This window comes from Leptopilina heterotoma, unplaced genomic scaffold, assembly GCF_015476425.1.
Source record: "Leptopilina heterotoma isolate Lh14 unplaced genomic scaffold, ASM1547642v1 Lhet_6, whole genome shotgun sequence".
Classification (NCBI taxonomy): Eukaryota; Metazoa; Arthropoda; class Insecta; order Hymenoptera; family Figitidae; genus Leptopilina; species Leptopilina heterotoma.
In genome coordinates, this window is record NW_025111137.1 from 5015596 (window position 1) to 5037850 (window position 22255).

At 30.9% G+C, this 22255-nt stretch overlaps 1 long non-coding RNA gene across 1 annotated transcript in view; it reads left to right on the forward strand.

Annotated features, from left to right (window-relative positions):
* LOC122509169 overlaps positions 1-22255 on the forward strand; it is a 117391-nt gene that overhangs the window by 823 nt on the left and 94313 nt on the right. Inside the window, exon 3 of the long non-coding RNA XR_006302316.1 lies at positions 10071-10219. This is a non-coding gene — a long non-coding RNA (uncharacterized LOC122509169). The remainder of the gene's footprint in view (positions 1-10070; positions 10220-22255) is intronic.

A 22255-nucleotide genomic window follows, 5' to 3' on the forward strand; every position in this document is an offset into this window, starting at 1 on the left:
TTAATCGTAAAAATACAAAGAGTATTTCCTTTTTCCGACGGTATAGAAAATAGAATCGCCGTAAAGGTAATATTAGATTCTTCATTTAAAACGCGTTTTTCAATTTTAATCGCTTACAAAACATTTAGACAACCGTTTGATAAATTCTATTATTCGTTAATACTATTTATTACTCTGAATTCTTTTAATTTAATACGTTTTTCAAATTATACTACAATTTAGTTTTTTATCAGAATTTTTCTTGTTATAGAATTAAAATTTCTAGTTTTAATATTTTTGAAATAAGTACGAACACAACTGATCGATATTTATAAAAGAGAACGCAATATTTAATTTGTTAAACTTTTATAAATTCCAAAAAAAGAGAATAAATTCGATAAGTTTAGTTTCTGTCCGACGGATGATCTTCTTAATTTTTTTTTGAACTGCTTGTTGTGTATGATGTTGACATTGAATAATGTCTATTTTTTCGAATTACTTAATATTACATAGATCAGTTTAGTTCTTTTATATAAGATTTCAAAAATTAAGCTGGAATTTCATTTAATTGGCAATATGTTACGAATACAACGAGGTTAATCAAAAAAAGGAAGCAACTTCAATTTAGAGAATATGATTTATTTTTAATAATTGAGAAAAATTTTTATGAATTTATTTGTGACATTGTTTTAACTTTTAAACTTTATTTTAAAGTTCATTAGTTTTTTAGTAGATGACAAGGTTGGTAGATAAAAGTTTTTTGAAAATCAGTTCCTATATTTAAAATAATTCTGTCACTTGCAATACAATTGTTAACCCTTTGAGAACCAGTGTTGCATTCAGGCAAGATGAACATTTTTTTATTAACTCGGGCATAAATTTCTTAATTTTCAAAACTGAATATTGAAACAATAATTTTTACATAGTCTGGAAAATTTCGTATCACAAACACTGGTCTTTAAGTAAAAAAACTTCAATAACTTTCCCTGAAAAGTTTGCTTAAAAATGAAAAATCGCGATTTTTTAAGAAAAAATTTGGCCCTCAAAAGATTAAGTTGAAAGTGATTCATTTTATCAACCGTCACGTTAAAAATGTTTAGTTCAGTGATAAGTAAGACCTTAAATTATCGTTAAAAATTGTAAAATTTAAAAGAATAATAACAGTTTTTAAAAAGCAGCTTTAACATTAAAAAAATATTTTTATTTAGTTTTTGAGAATAATAGACAAAAGTCTAGTTCAATTCAAGAGAATAATTGTCAGGTATCTCATGATAAATATTTTATTTATTCATAAGCAATTTTTTGTAAATGTTTCAATATTTAGCTCTAAGAATTTTTAAAAAAGTTCATAGAAATTTATGAAGTTTTAAATTAGTTGTCTTGCAATTTACATCTTACGTAAGATATTGTCAAGGATTCTTGGAGGATCTTTCGGGGTTCCTGTTAAAGAACTGTCTGCAGGTAAGGTTCACAAAGCGTCGAATACAAACCAAGGCAGAAAACCACCAAGGCTACCGCGAAAATCAACAATGATTGTCAAGGTAGCTAAAGGAATTAATTTTGCTGATGTCTTGGGAAAGATTAAGAGAGTCTGAACCTGATGCCAGCCAGACAAGAGTAGTAGAAGAGATTGGTAAGGTGCAGATCAGTGACCAGGATTGCCTTACTAACAATGCCGAAGTCCAGGAAGCCTTGGTGAAAATTTTAGGAACACTATCAGCTAGTAGAAGAGTGTCGGTCCTAGGGCCCAACAAGCGTTGCCTGAAGCTCGTTGTTGTAGTCACGAACATGGAAGAATCTGAAAAGCTTAAAAAGTTGGGCTAAGTCGTGCCTAATCAGAGAAAGGTGTATGCTGCTGTCCAAATTAAAAACCTAGTAACCGCTTTTTTCATATGGTCGAAGTTCACTTAGATTATAAACTTGTCATATGTCTGCGTCTTGCGAAAGAAGCTCAACCTTCTTCTTATGCAATAAGAAAAGTGCGGCGTCAAAGTTGACGTGAACCATGTCGCAAGCAGCGGTAGATGCGGAGTCTTTACTGCGGCTCTTGAGGAGGTCTAAAGGACAACGAAGGCTGCGGGAGGAGGAAGCAGTTTGCACTCAAAAAATGGAGGAGGAAGTCATCAAAATGCTAAAGTCCTGTGATGTCCAGAAAAATGCCAATATGAAAATCAAATATAGACTGAAAAGCATAACATCGCTCATACAGGAGGTCAAGGAGAAGCACGCAGTTGCAAAAGACGTTGATGTTCAATCAACAATTAACGTGGTCAAAGGAATCAAGACAAGATAGAAGATTCAGACGAAAAAATAAAAAAAGGAGGAAGGACCTCCGAAAAAGACTAAGGACAAAACAAAGCATTAGGAAGTTCATAGAAATGGTCAACAATGATCGTTAAGGTGGCTGAAGGTTCGACGTACGCAGCAGTTATGAAAAAGATCCGTAAGGAGGTGAACCCAGAGAAAAGCCATACTCTTTGTGTTGGAACTTGACCTAACAAGAAGGCAGAGCTCTTTATCAAACTTGCAGGTTCTTTGGATAAGGAAACGTTCACCAAAGAATTGACAAGGGTGATTGGTGACCTAGGTAAGGTGCAAATTGTGGACCGGCCAACTACTTTGGAGGTCCGCGATCTGGATTGTTTTACAGAACCAACAGATATGCAGGAGTCTCTGTATTGGGTTTGGGTAATGTCAGTAGCTATCAAAAAAATAACGGTCCTGGGACCTAAAAATAGAGGTGTAAAGGTTGCTATTTTATTAACCACACAACATGATGCAAATAAGCAGGAAGAACTCAGCTTTGTGTCTTGTTCTGTGAGGATGGAGATAGAGATATACCAGAGGAAGAGTGTTGGCAGATGTGCTAAAGAAGCCAGGAAGCTGTTAAATGACAAGGAATGAAGCTTGCATTTGTAGTCAACGACCCAGAGGAAGCTGAAAAGCTAGAGGAATTGGGACGTATAAAAGTTGACTTTGTGTAGTGTCCAATGAGGATGAGAATAGTACCAAAATTATGTTTCATTTATTTATAATTATTCTACCTTTTATAACAACCCCAGACAATTTTGGATTGCGTAATCCAAGGTATCTGTAATCAGATTTCCCAAAAGTCACTATGAACAAATAAATCGTTTAACATTGAAAATGAAAAACTATGCAACGTATAGCTGAAGCAACACATGAAGCTAATTTATTGATTAGGTGGAGTCTCAAAAACTGCAGTTGGTAAAAAAATTACACAAGTCATAAAAATATTATATTAATATTTTTAAAAAATTTACAAGAGAACTTATTTTTACTTAGCTTTTATATAATTTCCTCTTAATTCGAATAGAGAAGAAGGGTTATAGTAAAAAAAATGTTGAACCTTCATAAAAAAAATTGATTCAGTGGTCCTCTCCCGTGTGCCGCTTTTCTATTTACCCCTTTTTCTATTTCACCCCTTTCACGAGAATCACACTTTTTACTATGCCCCGCGATCAGAGCAAAGAGCTTGGAAAAAATTGTCAATGATGCTAACTTTATTTTGTACTTTTCAATCCTTTTTGTCGAATAATTTAAAAAATGGGATCAAAAAGAGATTTTTTAAAATTTTTTACCGAATCACCATTTCTGGTGAGTCAGTTATGATCACATTTTCGTACCGACTGATTTTATTTTGAAAATTTTTTTTTCTATTAGCTTGACAATAATTTTCCTTTTTGATGCTAGCGAATGGGTTGTAGATAAAAAACAGTTCACCCTTTACATCCCCTGTTTTAGAATTCTCTCGCGAAGGGGTGGAGCTTCTGTTCCCTACTACTTTGCATCCTCTAGTGAATAGAAGGCGAAATCTTGTCAGTCTTAAAAAACCCGTCGTGGGTGTTGTGTGTTTAAATTTCAACCTACCTGTTAAATTTTCAAAAAAATCCCTTTTTTGTAGTACTTATCACCAATTTACGGTACCAAAAAAAAAATTTTTGTTTTTGTAACATTTTACTTCACATATTGTACATAACACTGTTCGACAAAATTTTGCTACAAGAATAAACGATAGTGATTCTTACAGGATTTTTGCTGTAGATTACGAATCTATAAGTAAAATTGTCGCATCACGTCGCGTTCTTTTTTTAAAGTGCTTCAAAAAGTGTCAAAATTGAGAAAAAAAAAAATTGTTCTCAAAATTGAGAGGTGATGGGACAATTTCACTTATAAATTCATAATCTACGCAAAAATTCTGTAAGAATCACTATCGTATATTCTTGTAGCAAAAAAATCCTAATTTTGTCGACCAGTGTAATTGATGCTTACTGTTTTTGTTTTAAGTATAGATTTTTAGACAATGGTTATTGAGTGATTTGAAATTAAGTTCCAATTTGGGATAATGGATTATGAAATAGAGTTAAAAATGCAACAAATAATGGTAAGAAAATCTTTTCTTATAAATGAGGAAATTAAATTACTCGCTAAAATAATTTGCCAATACTATTTACTAAGGTTATTTAATTCTGATTGTAAGTTAAAGTAGTCCTGATAATTTTCAATGATTTTATATAAAATTTAAGATCATCTGCATAAAAAAGGAAAAAAATATGTTAAAAAATAGATTGTATATCATTGACATATAAGATTAACAAAAAGAGACCCAAGTTAGATCACTGTGGTTACCTTCGGAAGATTCCAAAATTGTTGGGCGCCAGTCCTATCATTGGACAAATAAAAAAAATAAACAAAAGACTAAATTTAAGTTAAATTTTTTTCCCAAATAAATTTTTGTTAACTTAGCCCCTTTGCTGGATAATAACAGAGGGGAGGTTCGTTTATAATATTTTAAGAATTATAACTGCATTTTTAATTATAAAATCATTGACATTTATAAAATTAAAATTTTTAGAATTTAACAATATTTGAGAATAAAAAAATAATTCTTTATCAATTTGAGACTAGGACAACTAAATTAATTTAATCGTTGAATTTAATATACAAGAGTGAAATCAATTTGACAAAATCTTACCAAAAGTTAAAAATTATACGACAGATTCATCAAATTTCCAGGAAATCAATAATTTAAATCCCATTTCGCGATCATGGCTTCAATTTACAGAAAGTTATAATAAATCACTAACAGTAAATAATCAAATTAAATTAAATCAAATTCACTGCGCAAGTTAAATTTACACGTCCGTCTCATATGATTTCACAAAAAGAATTACAATTAAAAGATTGTTTATTATTCTCCCTGGAGATCTGTTGCTAACAAGAATTGAAGATCAAATTATTTTAAAATTACAACAATGTATCGTAAACAATCGATAAGTTAATTTTGAAGACATTAATAGAGTTCAAGTTAAAAGTTGAGAAAATCTTTGGAATCAATAAAATTGCTTTGATGCAAAATGTTGGATCATTACAGCACTCCTACAATATAATTACTTAACATTTTTTTTGCTTAGGGAATTTTGGGAAATCTGCCTACAGATATCTTGGATTCCGCACTCCAAGGTTATGTGGGGTTGGTATAAAAATAAAACAAAATAAATAAAATGGAAATTTTTTAATAAGCTGGCGACCTACTGCCAGCCCCGACACACTAAAACCCGTAACCCTTTTTTTGAAGCTTTTTGTCGGCCGTCGAGGTCTTTTCTTGTCATAACCGAGATTATGAAGTTCTCGTCATGCTGTCAATTTTCTTCTAACTCACCTGCCTTTTGTAAGTTTCCTCCTACTTACTTTTTGTTCTTGCGAGAGTCTTCTTCGCATCTTCAAGGGCTGTCTTGAAGACTCCGCATCATCCACTACCGGCAATATGGTTCATATTCGCCTTATCGCCATACTTTTCCTTACAGAGGAAGCAGCTTGGACAAACAGCAAACTTACAGTGTGCGACCTTATGATTGACTTCTTCGCACCTGAAGCACGCAGTCGAACTGTCCGCCACCTAACATTCTTTTCCTGTGTGGCCATAATCTAGGCATCTATGACACCTAGTGACCATTACTCTCTTCCTAATTGGGCACGACATAAAGCTAATCTCTATGCGGCCCACTTCTTGCAGCCTTTTCGCTTCTTCTGGGACCACAACAGCGAGCTTTATCCCTCGCCGGTTTGGTCCAAAGACCGTCACCTTCCTGCTTCCCGGCTTCTTCAGGTCATTATTTAACACTTGTTGGACTTATTCTACTTGGGTAAGGCAATCCAAGTCGCGATTCTCCAGCGTTACTCTTTGATCCACAGACTGTACCTTACCCATGCCTTCCACCCTTTGGAAACCTCAGCGGTGAAGGATTATTGGAATTGCCTCCGATTTTAATTAGGAGGTCTCTCCTTTTTGTAGCCTTTGCAACTACGACCTTTGTGTGGCTAACGATCAACCTCCTTACGAAGCTTACCCAAATTGTCGGCAAACGTCCGACCTTGAGCCACTCGGATGACCATTGTTGATCCCCTCGCTGCCTTTTGCTCTAGTTTTTGACATTCTGGCTTCAGCGTATCCTCCGTACTCTTGTCCACCTTATTTGGAGGTGCTTCCTCCTTTTTCTTTTTGATAGTTGTGGCTTGAGTCACCTCTGGACTGCCGGAACTACGTCTTCTCTTCGGCGCATCTATGACAGCGCGCCTTAACTGACGTTTATAGTGGCGCTCTCGTCTCTCCTTTCTGTCCTCACGGTTACCTTCTGCTACGCCGATAGTACATCTTTGATTACATCGATGCCTTCCTCAGACGAACGTGTTGCACTCATGGAAACATATGAATGCAACACGTTCATCTGATGAAGGCATCGATGTAATCAAGTGTACATATCCGCTTCGTCAGTCTCCGCGTGCTTTGCCTTTGCTTTTTCCAGCAGGACTTGAAGGACTTTAAGTCCGTCCTGAACGGTGCTGTTTACATTCTTCTTCTTGTCACAAGAGTTTCTCATCCTTGCGACTTTCAGTTGTATCTTTTCAGGACACAATGCTTCTTCCTTCCTCAATCGAAGGCTGTCCTTGCGATTCTCTCTAATCGCCTCGTCATCCACTTCCAAGTGTACGGGGCTAAATGCGGACTTCCTGCTGCTGCTACTCAACACACTCTGTTGACTACTTCCACTTCCACTTCCACTTCTTGTTCTGTCCACGATGATCTGTGGAACCTTCAGTGCGGCGTTGCCCTTCTGCATCCAAGGGCCACCGGCCATTGTCCCCACGCTAGGCGCTGGACAATCGGAACCGGTGAGGGATTTAACCGAAGTATTACCCTGCAGGTATTCCTGGTTTTGACGGTCTCTCATCACGTTCGTTTCTTTCTGTTTGGTTGTCCTTTAGTGGAAAGCTCCGCCACCACGGCAAGGTCTACCGAACATATCCATGATGCCAGTCGTGTCTGGAAGCGGACCCACTTCTCCCAGTACATCAAAGAAATCAATCATATTCGACAGTAGGACCACTTCTCCCAACACATCAAAAAAATCAATGATGTTCGGCAGTGGACCCACTTCTCCCACTTTTCCAAGAAAATATTTATAAATTCAAAATAAAATCCATAATGTTCTTACACTCCAAATTGACATAATATTGGGTGACATATTAAATATACGGGCTTTATCTTCATTCAGAAATTAAGAGATTTGAGCAACGTTTTAAATGTGTAATAAAGCATTCCAAGAATTAGATAAATCTTCTAATTTTCTTATAAAACCAAATAACAGAAAAATAATTAATGTTGATTTTGTCTATTAATTTCTTAGATACAATCAAGAAGAGTAGTCGAACAATCAATTGAATCTTGTAATCTGCATTAAACCTTCAAATTTAAATTTGATGTTGACTCGAACATGAAATATAAATAATCGACAAATTTACATAAGTTAATTGTAAAACGGCGCACTCGCGTTTACAGAAATGGAAGGATTTTAGAGAAAAGAAAATATTTTTACTTTCAATATATATGTATTCCTTGAAAGTATTTAAAAATCTGAACCATTTTCACTAATAATTAATTTTTTTTTTTGAAAAGTGGTTTTTCGATGTTCTGCGTGTATTGTGATGCCAGTGAAAAAACAGTAAAAAATTGCTTTTATTTTTTCTTTTAAATTGTTTTTTTGTGAAAGTTCTTACTTCGTATAATGTCCAATGGTTTACAAAAATTCACTGAGTTAATTTAAATTAATTTTTGTTTAAAACAAGTATAATTTTAGTTTCATATACGTGCGGTTAAAACGGGGCACGTTGTTAAAAATGTTAAAAATGGTAATAATTTATTGTTAAATATTTTTAAAATAGTTTTAATAAATGGTCGACTATCGACAATAAACCCTAAATAACTGCAACCCAATGTACACATAAGTAAAAGTAGATATTCGTCGAGCACAAGTGTACAGCGGGTTGCCTTGTAATCGTATTGTGAAAGTTCTAAATTTCTAAAGTGGACATAAAAAATGATTAGACATTTTTATTAATAATTATTTAAACTTAGCATTAGTCAAAATATGAAAGTAATAAAGTATTTAGTTTATGTTTCTAATTGGAAATTTTTGTTTGCTCCCCAACAAATAATTAATCTAAAAATGAACGCAAAAAAAATTTCGCCATATTGGATCCGCCATTTTGAATTTTGAAATACTGACTAGGGGCTTTAAAAAATTAAATAATCAAGTAAATCTAATTATGATTTAGAATTAAATTTAGAAAATACAGGATTAAAGAAAAGGTTCCCCAACGAATAATTAATTCAAAATTAAACGAACACAAACATTTTAATAAATAAACTTTTAAAAAAATATAATTTTGAATAATGAGAAACAAAAATATTTTCTATGCGTGTAGTGCTAAAATTTTATAATTGTGAATTCAATTCTCTAGCTGTTGGTATGGAAGAAATTTTTACCCTAAAAATAAATTAAAAACAAAAACTAGTTACTTAATTATATGGATAATAAAGTTTGCTAAAAATATTAATTTCTATGTAGTTGATAGAATTTTCTAAAAACAATTTGTTTAAAAATATTTTGAATTTTCTTTTCATGTTGGTAAATGTTCCGCAACTGGTAATAACTCTCTCGTTAATAGAAGATTCGTCTTCATTCTTGGAGATGGCACTCTTGTTCTCTTTCCAAAAATTGCTTTATTCCGCTTCTTTTAAAAAATAAGGGGAATATTTGATTTTTATGAAATTTATTTTTAATAAACAAAAATTAAAATGAAGAATTCAAACATTTATTTAAATTTAATATTTAATTTAAATAATAAAAGTTAAAGTGGATTTTCTTCATTTTTTTAATTTGAAAGTGTGTAAGGTTCTAAATAATTGTGAATAAACATTGGTTACAAAATTTTAATTTTTAATTAATTTACAACTTTTTTAAATTAAAAATAATGTCACTTTTCTTCGGGATTTTTTATCTTGCAAACTATTGATCATATAGAGAAAAGTTTTATAAAATTCATAAGTTTTATTTATTTATAACTTTTAATAATTTTTTGTAAATTTTGTTATAATTTTTAATTTATAATTTATCAATTTTCGCATATTGAATGAACGAGAACTTCTTTTAATTTTTTTTCGTAATAAAATGCCTAAATACTAAAAATATATATTAATAATCACTGGATAAGTGATTAGACAATGATTTTAACAAAAAGCAAATATTTAATAGAAAGTTTTATTTTGATTAAAGACAATCCAATTTTCGTCCCTTGGGAAAAAATGTCCTCTCAAGTTAACTGAATTTTTTTTTCGTTTTTTTGTTTAAGAGTAAACAATTTTATTAAATGACAGACATTATTCTATGACTGTAGACCCTTTATGTACCTCTTTTTTTACAGTATCTTTTTTTCCTGGAGATTTGTGCTAAAATGTTTACCCGATTTCAAAGCAAGCTTGAATATAGCGCGAGCTTCAAGTTTGCTTTGCGTTCAACTTTAGCGAGGGTCAAAATCCTCAAAGGGACGATTTATTCGAAGGACCTTTCTTCGATTTTCTCCATCTCACTTGTACTTATTTTCTCCACTCAATTCTCCTTTTGCTTCTTGCTTTTCTCCATTACGCAACGACGTGTTTGCATTTCCATCCCAAGGGGCGGACGCCGTGTAATTTCCGAAAGCCGATTTCAATTTCGTGTCCTTTTCAGAAGAAAATCTCGAGAGCCTTTGGGTCCGGTTCATCTCATCTTCAGGAGATGCCTACACTACAGGATTACGGAAAGCTGTCAAAGCTGAGAAAATTCAAGAGCTTTTGGAACCGATGATCAACATTTGATCTCACCCCTTGAAAATAATGGTAAGTTATTTTTTTTTATAAAACAAAAACAAATTTATATTTTTTTAAATTATATCGAAATTATATGATATTCCACGTAACCTGGAAACCTGGAAAACATGGAAATGTCAAAAAAATTTATAAACCTTGAAAGAACTTGGAAAAGTCATGGAATTTTATTTTTAAAATCTAATTTTACCTTAAACATTTCAAAATTAATTCAATTTTGAAAGCATTGCGTTTACAATTTTCATGATGAACTTCGAAAGGTGTTAATTTGAAATTTTGTAAAATTTCGATTTTAAATGAATTTAATTATAGAAAATTTAAAAAAACTAGATTTTAAAAAAATTTTAATAACTACAATTCAAAAATTTTAATAAAATTCTTGGAAAATTTTTTAATTTTTTTAAAAACTATCCTCAATTCAGTAATTTTTAATATCTAGGTAACTTTAATAAAAATTCCTAAAAGAATTCAATTAGTTAAAAAAATTTTTAATAAAATCCTAAGCAAACATTTCATTATTTTCATAAATAATAAAAATTTCCTAAAAATTCAATTATTTACAAATAATTTTCATAAATAATAACAATTTTTACAAGGATTCAAATGTTTTCGTAAAAAATAAAACTCATCGCAGACTTTCAATTATCTTCAATACAATTTGAATGGAATTCATCGAAAAATGTAATTATTCTTACAAAATTTTATTAAAATTTATCAAAGAAATTCAATTATTTTAAAAAACCTTTGCCAACCTATATTTTCAATACATTTTTAATTAAATTTCTTCAAAGAATTAAATTATTCTCAAAAATTTTGTTGAAATTCTTTGAAACAATTCAATTTCTTTCAAAATAATTTTAATAAAATTCTTCGTAGAAATTTATTTATTTATTTATTATTTATTTATATGTGTTTACGGGTACAAAGCTCTTTTGTGCAAAGTACTTAACAATATTTAAAACTAATCAACAAATATTAATTTTTCAAAATTCAATTATTTTCAATGTCTACTATTTCAATAAAATTTCAAAAATGCATTCAATTATTTAAAAAGAAATTATAATAAAATTCGTCTCAGGAATTCAATTATTTTCAAAAGTAATATAAATTCTTCGGAAAAATTCAATTATGTTCAAAAATTTACAAAAATTCTCGTCAAAATTTCAATTATCTTTATAAATTTATAGAATTTTTCTTCAAAATTCATTTATTTTCAAAAATATTAATAAAATTCTTGGCAAAATTTCAATTATTTTAATATTTTTAATACAATTTTCATCAAATTTCTTGAAAAATGAAATTATTCTTAAAAATTGTATTCAATTTTGTCAAGAGAATTTAATTATTTAAAAATTTGTTGATAAAATTCTTTATGAAAATTCAATTTTAAGAAATATTCAATTATTCAATAAATTGTTCATTTTTTTATGTAAATAATTGAATTCTCGTAGAATTTTCTAATAAATATTGATTTAAAAATGAATTTCATTTAAAATTTTATATTATAATTGAATATTGAAAGCATTATATCGTGAATTTTTAGAGATCATTGAATTTTGAAAAGGTTTCGAATTAAAATCTTGGAAAATTTGAACTTTTCATACTTTTAATTAAGAATTCTGTAGAATTAATTTTCTTTTAAAGTTTAATTGAATTTCTTTTAATTATTTGAAGTTTTTAATTTCTAATATATTTAATTGAAGAATGTCAGAATAATCGAAATTTCGTAAAATTAAATTGTAAACAAAAGGATTTAAAAATTGTCAAAGAACTTTTTAAACAATATAGAGAATGCGATAACTCCAAGTCGAAAACTCGGAGTGATCGATATCTTCATGTTTTATAATAAATATTCTTATATGTTATTGAATAAAGATTCTCAAAATTTTAAAACTTTTGCAAATCTTAATTTCTATGGAAAAAATAATAATGATTAAATATTTGTTTTAAAAATAAAGTTCTTTAGAATGAGGGAAAAAGACAAAGTTTTATTTGCAATATAAAATATAATAACAATTTAAAATTATGATAAATTTTTCATAAATTTCTTTTTCTAAGAAAAAGTTATATATAACTGAAAGTTTTTTTTTATCTATAAAAGCAGAGAATCTAAACGTGATTTGTGAATCGTCACAAAGCAAACGTCGACTTTTCTTGGATAGGATAGAAAAAGAATAGATTGGATGTTGGGGAAGGGAAGAATGGATTTGACGGGGCGAAAATCATGAAGGTCGGAACCGGAAACGAAGCTCACTGCGATGTGACGTCATTCACAAAAGAACACCTCTTTGAATTTCATGATAGTAAATTTTCCTTTTGCACAAAGTATTCTAAAAATAATTATTCTAATGAAGGTGATTGAAAACTAATTCTAGTTTCCAATGGCGAAAGGTATTTATAATATAATCGGATCACGTATTATTCGAATTCAAAAATGTTAAATACCTTTCAAGCAATTTCAGCAAAATAATTTCGTTTTGGGTCTTCTTTTTGGATTGATAAATTTTTTCAAAAAAGTTCTTCATTGAACGATTTTTATTGTCAAGGCTGTTTACTTTTTGAGTTTCTTGACTCTTCTAGGTAAATACCTCTAGATTTCTCTGGTTTAATCCTGACAAGTTGGTTTGAACAAGTTTCAGTTTATTTAGACTAATCCTAATGATGATGACGAACTAAGTCATCAAATGGGCGCTTTTCTTATTCACCAATAAATCGAATGTACACATTATTTATTTTACTGTAATTGTCAAAACTAAAATTGAAACTAAGTAAATATTTATTATCGACAAATGTGGTCATCAAGCTAAGTATATCAATCAGTAAACAAATTCTTCAGATAACTAATTGATGATACACGAAGGCTACCAAGCTAAGTAAAAGCAATTTTTTTTATTTACCTTGAAAATTAAATTAACTTAAATAAACAAATTTGACGCGATAGTGAATGTGTTTCGAGATTTTAATTAATAAGATTCCTCCATTAATTCGACGCTAGATCATCATTATGATAATACTCAGCAATAGGAGTTTGGAGCAACGCAAGTCCCCATTTGAAGATCAGCATAGTACTATTCATTTAATGCAACTCTTGACAAACTATACACAGTCCACCATTTGGTCGATGATGTTTTCATTCTCACAATTCTGAGGACTGACGCATAAACACATTTTTATATGACACTCTGCTTGATATATTTCCAACCCTAGACCCATCGGGGATGTTGACCACCCTTTGTTCTGGCAGCAAGTGTCATATATTCCATTCCTCCTTATTGGTATTCTAGCGTCGCGACGCCTATACATCTTTTGCTACTTTTTTTCCCCATGTGAATAACAATCAAAAACATTTAAATTTTTTACTTTTTCTCAAAATTCCAATTAAATTATTTATTTCAATTATACAAAGTTTTTATTTACAATTTTAAAGAAGAATTTTTGACCAAAAGATACGTCAACTTTGTAAGGGTTTGTTTCTCGCGCTCGCGAGTCAGTCGGACCAATAAAAACTTTACAACCGCGCGTAATGAATGCAAGAAATAATTATCTCATGAATACATTAGTTTTATTATCTTCCGACACGGAACGAACCATAAAAGGCGGCAGTCCTGATCTTGACCCCCAATTTTCACTGCTTGACTCTTAACATCTACGTTTTGGAATTGTCCAATAACTTTCTCACCATTTTTTTTTCATTTATTCTAAATATTTTTTTCTTCCATTCATTTAGTAATTATAATTATTTATCTTTAATATTAGCTGAAATATAAAACCGATTATGAAACGAATTATTGACCCAAGTTTTGACCATTGAAATCCTTTGCCAGTTTCCTTAGTTCGTAGCCTTCAGCTCCGTAAATAAAACAGGAATTGAAAATAATATTGCGGTTAATCTTATAGAATATACACTCTTAGTTTGAATCAGTCAAAATGTGATTGATTCAATCAGTCACGCACATTTTCACTGACAAATCATTGATTTTCATTGGCACAATAATCATTTTGACTGGTAAATCTGTCAAATATTGTCACTGATACAATCAGTCACTGAATTTAACTGTAAACCAGTCATTTCATTTAACTGATTTGTCTGTTGATTATTTTAACTGACTTAGATCAGTCATTTTAACAAATACACCTGTTTTTTTTAAATATGCAAATAAATTATATTTATCTGCAATATAGACAAAATAACATTATTTCTTAATATAAATATATTTGTTGACAATTTTTACATTAAATGATATATTATTATGATTTTTTAACAAATATATTGTTTATTAAAAATCAAAAACTTTCTTTTTTTAAACAAAAAAATACAAGCAACTATTTTTCTTTTACTAATAAAATACATTGCTGTAAATAGTTATGTTTTGTAAAATATTTGTAGTTTATATTATATACTATTCGAAAATAAAATATTTGAAAGAATTCCTTCGTTTCAAAAGGTTTGCCACATCTGGTTTGTCTTAGGATGTCGAACTATAGGTTTCTCGTTACAATAGGTCCGTGTTTTATGACTTTTTCGGGACCCTTTTTTTCTTATGAATTTATTTAGGTAGAAAGTTTGTGAAATTTTTTTGTACTTAAATATAAGATGGAAGTATACGAAAATTTCATACATTTTCTTTAAAAAGTCTTTCAAGATGCTTTGAAGCGTCAGTTGCTCTTCAGCTTTGGCATGAGGAAAACTGACGCCGCGAGTAAGAAAAATATTTTAAGTTTTAGTAATTGACTAATGACTGATATTTCTTCTTTTCATCCTGATTATTCAAAGTTGTTCAATATATAGTGATAGTAATATTCTGAAGTGATTGTGAAGTGATTCAATAGTATTTAATTCCAACTGATTGGAGTTAAATATTTTAGAACGGTACTTAAGAATTGTATAGACAAAATTAATTTATAATTTTGCAAAATTGAGTGGTAGTGCTTTCAAATAATTTAGTTGTCTTTACTTATTTATGATTGTTATATAACAATTTTTGTGCATTAAACAAATTTCAGTTACTTATCTAATTTTTGTTCAATAAACAATGTTTTAAAAATTTGTTTAAGAGTTTTGAAACCTTGCACACCTTATATTAAAATTATTAAATATTTTAATAAATTAGTCATTGAATTAATGTAATATTATTAAAAATAATCAATTTGAACAATGAAATTTGCTATTATATCAATAATAATCATTAATAACTTCAATTAGAATAATTATTTTAAACAATAAAAATTTATATTTATTTAATTTATATTTTATTTTATTTAATAAATATTGTTACAATAATAATTTTTGTTACCTATGCTTTTATTATTAATAAAAAAAATTTTAAGTGCAGTGGAAACCATTGATCGATTAATTAATCCAATTTACAAATCAGTAAAACTTCATAAATTTATTGATAAAATTTATTCTTAAATTTTATAAAAATAACGGATTTTGAAAATAAAAATGATTACTTTCATGAAAATAAATTATTGTTAAGTATAATTAAAATAATTGATTTAAACAATAAAGTTTATTATTTTATCAATAAAAATCATTATTTTCTTTAGTGACAATAACTAATTTTAAAAAGTGAATATAATTGATATTTTGATGAAAATGAATTATGTAAATAATGATAATAACTTATTAAATTAATTAAATCTACAATTTCTATCATTCATAACAACTGCTTTTTTCATTAGCATTGACTGATGCTATCAGTCAAATTAAACTATACAAACAGTAGATTTTATTAATTTCATCAATAAAAATCATTATTTGAGACAGTCAAAATTACTGATTTAAATGACAAAAATTATTGAAATTTCAATAAAAGTTAATGATTTAAATAATACAAACAATTGAATGAAATAATAGATTCAACAATTTCTATCATTCAAAACAACTGATTTCTTCTGTGTATTTGACTGATTCAATCAATAACAGTATATGATTGGTTTGAATCAGTCAAACGGACTGGTCCGCCAGTGAGCGGGTCTGGACTGATTGAATCAGTCATTTTTGACTGAGAATCAGTCAAATTTGACTGATTCAATCAAAGAGTGTATAAAGACACATTTTTTGGACCCAGAGTTAATGATTTTTAACCCTTTTATAAAAAGTAATTTTATATTTTAATTATTATTATTTTTATGAGGAAGCAAGGCGTTCATGAAATGTCCAAAATTATAAAAATGTACAACTTGGCAGCGGTTTTCATCCAAGTTTTTTTGCTGAATCTGGATAACAGGGTTCTACACTGGGTCCTCCATTATTTTTACTTTTTATTAATGATATTAAATTTACAATTAAGTTTTCTAATTTCTTGTTATTTTATTATTTGCAGATGATTTGAAGATTTATCGTGTAATTAATAGTTTAGAATATGATTATAAGGAATTACAGGCGGACATAGATGCCCTCATTATCTGGTGTGAACAAAATGGAATGCCTTTGAATATAAATAAATGTTATTCTATTTCCTTTCCTAAAAAAACTAAAATTAAAATTTATATCTATTCAATTAATAACAACTATTTATAAAAAGAAATTACGTTAATTATTATTTTTCTAGGATTGAAAAGTTGATATTTTTGTTTGAACGGTTTTGGGTATATATAGTATAGCAAAGGCTGATGAAATTTCCCAGAAGTTAGAAGCATATTCGTTCTTGACATGCAGGTGGATAATATATCGTTGCGCAGTTTTATCGCAACTGCAACCGAGAGGTTAAAGGCAGGGAGAGGCATTCACATTGGGGGGGTTCGTTTAGCGATATCAGTAGAAAACCCTTTATGTGAATACTGACATAGCATCCACCTCCACCCACGGTAACTGCCAAGGAAGTGATTGATCATCGTCTCGCGACACCCCCGAAGCTTCTCAGAGAGTGGATAAAGGGCTCGAGAGAAAGGGTGGAAAACCCTTTCACGCTTTCGTGGATCAGTCACAGTCTCACGTTCCTATATGCTACATTGGACATGCATCACCCTGCTGTCCTATTATTCTATACATAGGATCTACTTTAATTCTCACCCTTTCATTCTCTTGCTATCTGCTTTTACGAAATCATGCCGATTTTTTGATATTTTAGCAAAAAGCACATTGACTCCAATGGTTACGAAAATATTTGCTCAACTTATGGCTCTGTTCTAAAAACCTTTGAAAACTTATCTTCATCATGGATAAATGATGATCATGCTTTAAGTTAAATGAAGTTTGCACAAAAGCCTTATCCATTGAGATGTTTTTGGTGTCATTATAGATTTCTCCGCGTCTTATCGTCGTAAGACATTCGATTATTCTAAAGTCTAAACTTATTCTAATTAGTGAAAGTTAGATCACACCGTGTCAAGAAATCAAAAATATGGAAAAACCTATTCACAGTTGTCCTCTTCAGAATCTATAAATTTATTAAATAAAAAATATCAGTACATATATAAGTGAATCTATTTTAAATAAGTGGAACAATTATAATAAAATATTTCTAGAATATTCAAACGAATGGTAAATTAGCAAATGTTATTGCAACAACCGGACTCTTGGGAATTATTATCGACAACGGACTATTGATTTGTAAATTAACTCCTAAATAAGGCGGCAAAAAAGGAAGGTCTCCAATTCTCTTGACAGGTCATCCATTTAATTCTCATTCTCATTGTGGTGTTCAACCTGTTCAGTTGACTTTTTATTGTGTCACAAAATTATTTCATTTCGCTGTGGCGAGAATTTCAATCAGAAATTGGTTCCACACAAAAAAACCCGCGATTGTATCAGATTCATTATGGTTTTTTAAGTATATTCATTTAAATAGTAATTCTTTTGTTGGTGTTATTTTAGATGCTAACAAAAAATTGTTTGATGGAACAAAGGATTTTGCTTATAAGTTTTTAGCACTATTGTTACGTGAACCTCGGCTAGTTTTCTTCCATATTTACAATTTTTTGGATAACCTACGATCTCTTCGGAATTTTCCTCACAGGTTGTCCTCATGTTATTTGACATAATTTGTTAACGTGCAAAATTTTAGTGCTATTATTAGTTTCCAGAAAGTAGAGGAAAAACTTTATGAGACCTAAGTAAGGCGACATTAGATTCTTTTGACAGGTTGTCAATTCTCATTCATCAGGGTGCTAATTGTCCTTTTCGAGTGTCTTCCTTTGTTTCAACAATTTAGGAATCCCCTATACGTTCTGTCAGTTTCAAATTGACTGGTTATATTTTCGCCACTGACACTAAACGTCTTCATTCATTCTCTTATCAACTTCTAAAAAGGGTTTCCCCCAACGTTCATCAAAGTGATTTTCCGAATTCCCAAATTTTGGTGATTAATGTAATTGTGTTAATGAAACTTGGTTACATTCGCCCCTGAGACAACTTCCATCTTTAAGGAATGAAATTTTAAATCCTAATATCGTATCTTAATTTTTGTTGCTCCCCCAGATTGAAGAATTAAGGATTCTCTTCTAAAATATTTTTAAATTTAAAATCTGTTTATTAGAAATTTTTGTTGGATAAGATGTATCGCCTGTAAGTTTTTTTTCTATAAGAAAAGAAAACTGCATTGTATTCGCGATAAGAAATTCTGTTTCCGAGGCGGAACGTGCACATATCTTAGAACCTCAGTGACATTCACATACGTGAATTTCCACTCATACAGAAGCAAGTGCATTCAATATCGCCTTTTCCCTTCCATACGGGAATATCTACGAATACCTACGATAATATTGATCTGCAACTTCTCTGGAACCACCACCCCCTCTCTGCACTCCTTCTTTTCTTCTTCTTCTTCCTATGACCAAACGCTCTTTTTCCGAATCCAGTCCCCGAGGCAATATCTTACATTAATTATATTGCGCTTACCCTATTCAGACATCACCCTTCGGGACCAACGTTACTCATAAGACTGTAAGCAACCAGAAGGGTGAGAATCCAACATTCAGTCAAATATATTCTCTTAATTTCAAAACAACATTTTTATCTTTCTTCAACGATGGAATAAAATTCATTAGATAAAAATTAAGGAAACATTTGAAATAGGAGACTGCGTTTTGTTATTAGTTCCTAAAGTTGATCGTGGTCCAACTAATCCTTCAAATATTGTATGATCTTAGATACGAAAAATAATGTTTACCAACTTGAATCTACGTTTGAGATTATAAAGAGATGGTTAGGGAGCGAACAAATCATAAAATTTTCATTTTATTTTATTTTTAAAATTGAGATTTTATATTAAAGATGAAAATCAACAAGTGAAATTTCATCTCTTAAGTGTCAATATTTCTTTGGCAGAAAAAGGGGGTGCGCGCATTTATATTTTAGCCGATGGAAAATTATGTTTTATTCGAACGATCAAAAGCATCAAAGAAAAGGCAAGGGGCGTTTTCTCTGAGTTTATTTCTCAGTTACAAGACTTTTCCCAAGGTTTATGTATTATTCGCGAGATGGTGGATTCGTTTTTCAGCGAGGGCATTTTAAAATTGGCAAACCCAGGATGCTTATATAGAACCCATTCTAACCCCCCACGGGTCTACTGACATCACGGGGACTCGATCGGTAGAATGTGTTTTTTCCGCGCCCTCAAATACGTCACATGAATAAAAAATATCCTTCAAAGTTGCCAGCCCCAGCGTCTGCCTTTACCACCCACTCACCCATAATCCCCCAACCCTCAAGCTGACCCCTATGAACTATCCAGCAAAGAGGCTGCATATCTCCAAAAGTGGAAATTTCTCAGCCGCTTTCTATTCTTGACTCGACGTTTCAAATTTACTCTCACAAACGTTTCTGGAATACATTTTTTATCTAGATGGAGTAATTTAGAAATTAAATTAATTTTTTATTAGACAATTTTGCAGAAAACATGTTCCTCACTTTTTTCGAATCTGGTTTTTGAGGCGAAAAAAAAGAAAGTGAGAAACAATAATGTATGGATGAATCGAATGGAAAAAGGGGAGTGTGAGTCGACAAGAACTGTTTTTTTGGGGTCCAAGTGGGGAGTATAGAACGTTACGGGTCATAAAGCATCTTCAGTCATTGAGACCAAGACTAGAAGGTGCGGGTGTGCACGATTCTGTCACGATGTCCAGACTCCAGATGCGTGTGCACTCCAGGGGGTTGTTTACTGCTTATCGTGCACTTTTAAAGTAATAGAATTGCGATCTTGCACCACTTTTCTATCATACCAACTCTAAAAGAGAATAACGAGTGTGAAACTTGCTCTAGATACACTTACGATAATTCGTCTTACAGTGTAATTACAGAAACACCTCTTTTATCGCTTTCACCAAAAGAAGAAACTTCAATTATTTCTCATCTCGTAACGCACCTGGGTCATTAAAGTAAAATCAAATTTAGTACTAGAGTTATAGAAAACATATTATTGTTCATAAATATAATAACATTAATTTTTATACTATGGCTTTTATGGGTGAAATTCAGGTACCATCTTCGAAATTAATTTTAATCAATTAGTGTTAGTTTTCTTTACAGTTTGCACTCTGGTCATATAAAAATTCTTCATTAGAAGAAAAATATTGTTTTTCGCTGGAACTGGCTATAAACAAAACTTTTGTCACGTCATGGCGACGAATCCTTATTTTCTTCTAATCATAGCAGTATTTATCGGAAATCTTTGTCTGGATAGCAGATGCCAAATATGGTCATCTGTATTTTGTCATTCTTCTATTGGTTCCCCACTTACATGTAATAAAATTTTTATTAGATTCAAAGGAACCTATAAAAGGTGCTACCCTAGCCGAATTAGTCAGTCCAGGTATAGCCTTCAAGTTAGTTAGTCCAGAAGCCACCACGGAATAAACTTCGCATCTTCTTCGCGTCAGTCCAGCAACCGTGACCAAGTTAACTAGTTGTGTACTGTCACCAAGTTTATTCTTCGACTCCAGTTCAGAAAACGTCTTCAAGTACCAAGTGCCTTCTTCGAGTCTCGTCCTAAATAGTCAAATTCATTCAAGCAGATAATTTCTACTGCGAGGCACATTTCTATTTTTCTAAGGACTGCATTACTTCGACATCGACGTCAAATCAATAATTCGGTCTCTCTTTGGCTGATGTGTGTTTTACTTCATTTACATCGACATCTGGACTCTGGACCTTTCACTTTTGCTGACTCGAAAACAATTTGAGGGAAATCTACTGCATTCTCTGTTTCCGCTAGGAGGTATCGTTTGTTGGGTCTACGACTCTAATAATTATGTTATCCTCATTTAAATTCTCGACTGATTCCGCAAAATTCTAATTTTGTTCCAGTGTTCGTGAAGACATCAGAATCTACTTTTTTCTCTCTGATTCTAATTGTAAAGGATTCAAATAAAAACTTTAATAATTTAATTGCAATTTAACAGTTAATCTTTCTTAAAACCTGTCCCTTAATATCAGAGCCTTCGTTGGTTTCGTACTGAGACATAACATAGCAATTTCCGTATTAGAAAATCCACAGTTACGTTCGTAATTTTATAAATAAAAATAAATAAACCCATTAAATGCGGAAGAGGAAAATTGATAAATATTGTCGTTAAATTGAATTAAGGTTTAGTGTGAAACATAATTTGATGGATTTTTGATCCGAAAGTTGAGAACCGCGTTGAGTGTGTGTAATATGAAGATAAGACATCCCCAACACATCTCCAACCCCAAACGTGTAGCCCTCGATCAGGGATTATGTTGCCATCTATGTTGGCACTCCCTTGGACGTTACGTCGCATCCAAATGACCCAACCTGCTTGACTAAAAATGAAGATGATGGAAATAGTCTTTCTCTGAATTAGTTATTTTAGTAATTTAAGATGTTAGCCTTAAAAAGGGAAATCAATTGACAGTGGTAGAAAATTATTTTCCAACCGAGGCAGACTGAAAGTTTTTTGTTCTTGCAGAGTAGATTAGTTAAAAAATAACAATTTTCTTGGTTTAAAAATGCATCGTATTTAATATTCATATCATGGTGATAATTAAATCGATAGTGAAAAATAATAGGAGTCCATTTTTATTTTAATGGACCGCTTTAATACCAGTGTGGTGTGTGACGAACTGGTTGCCATGTTTTTTTA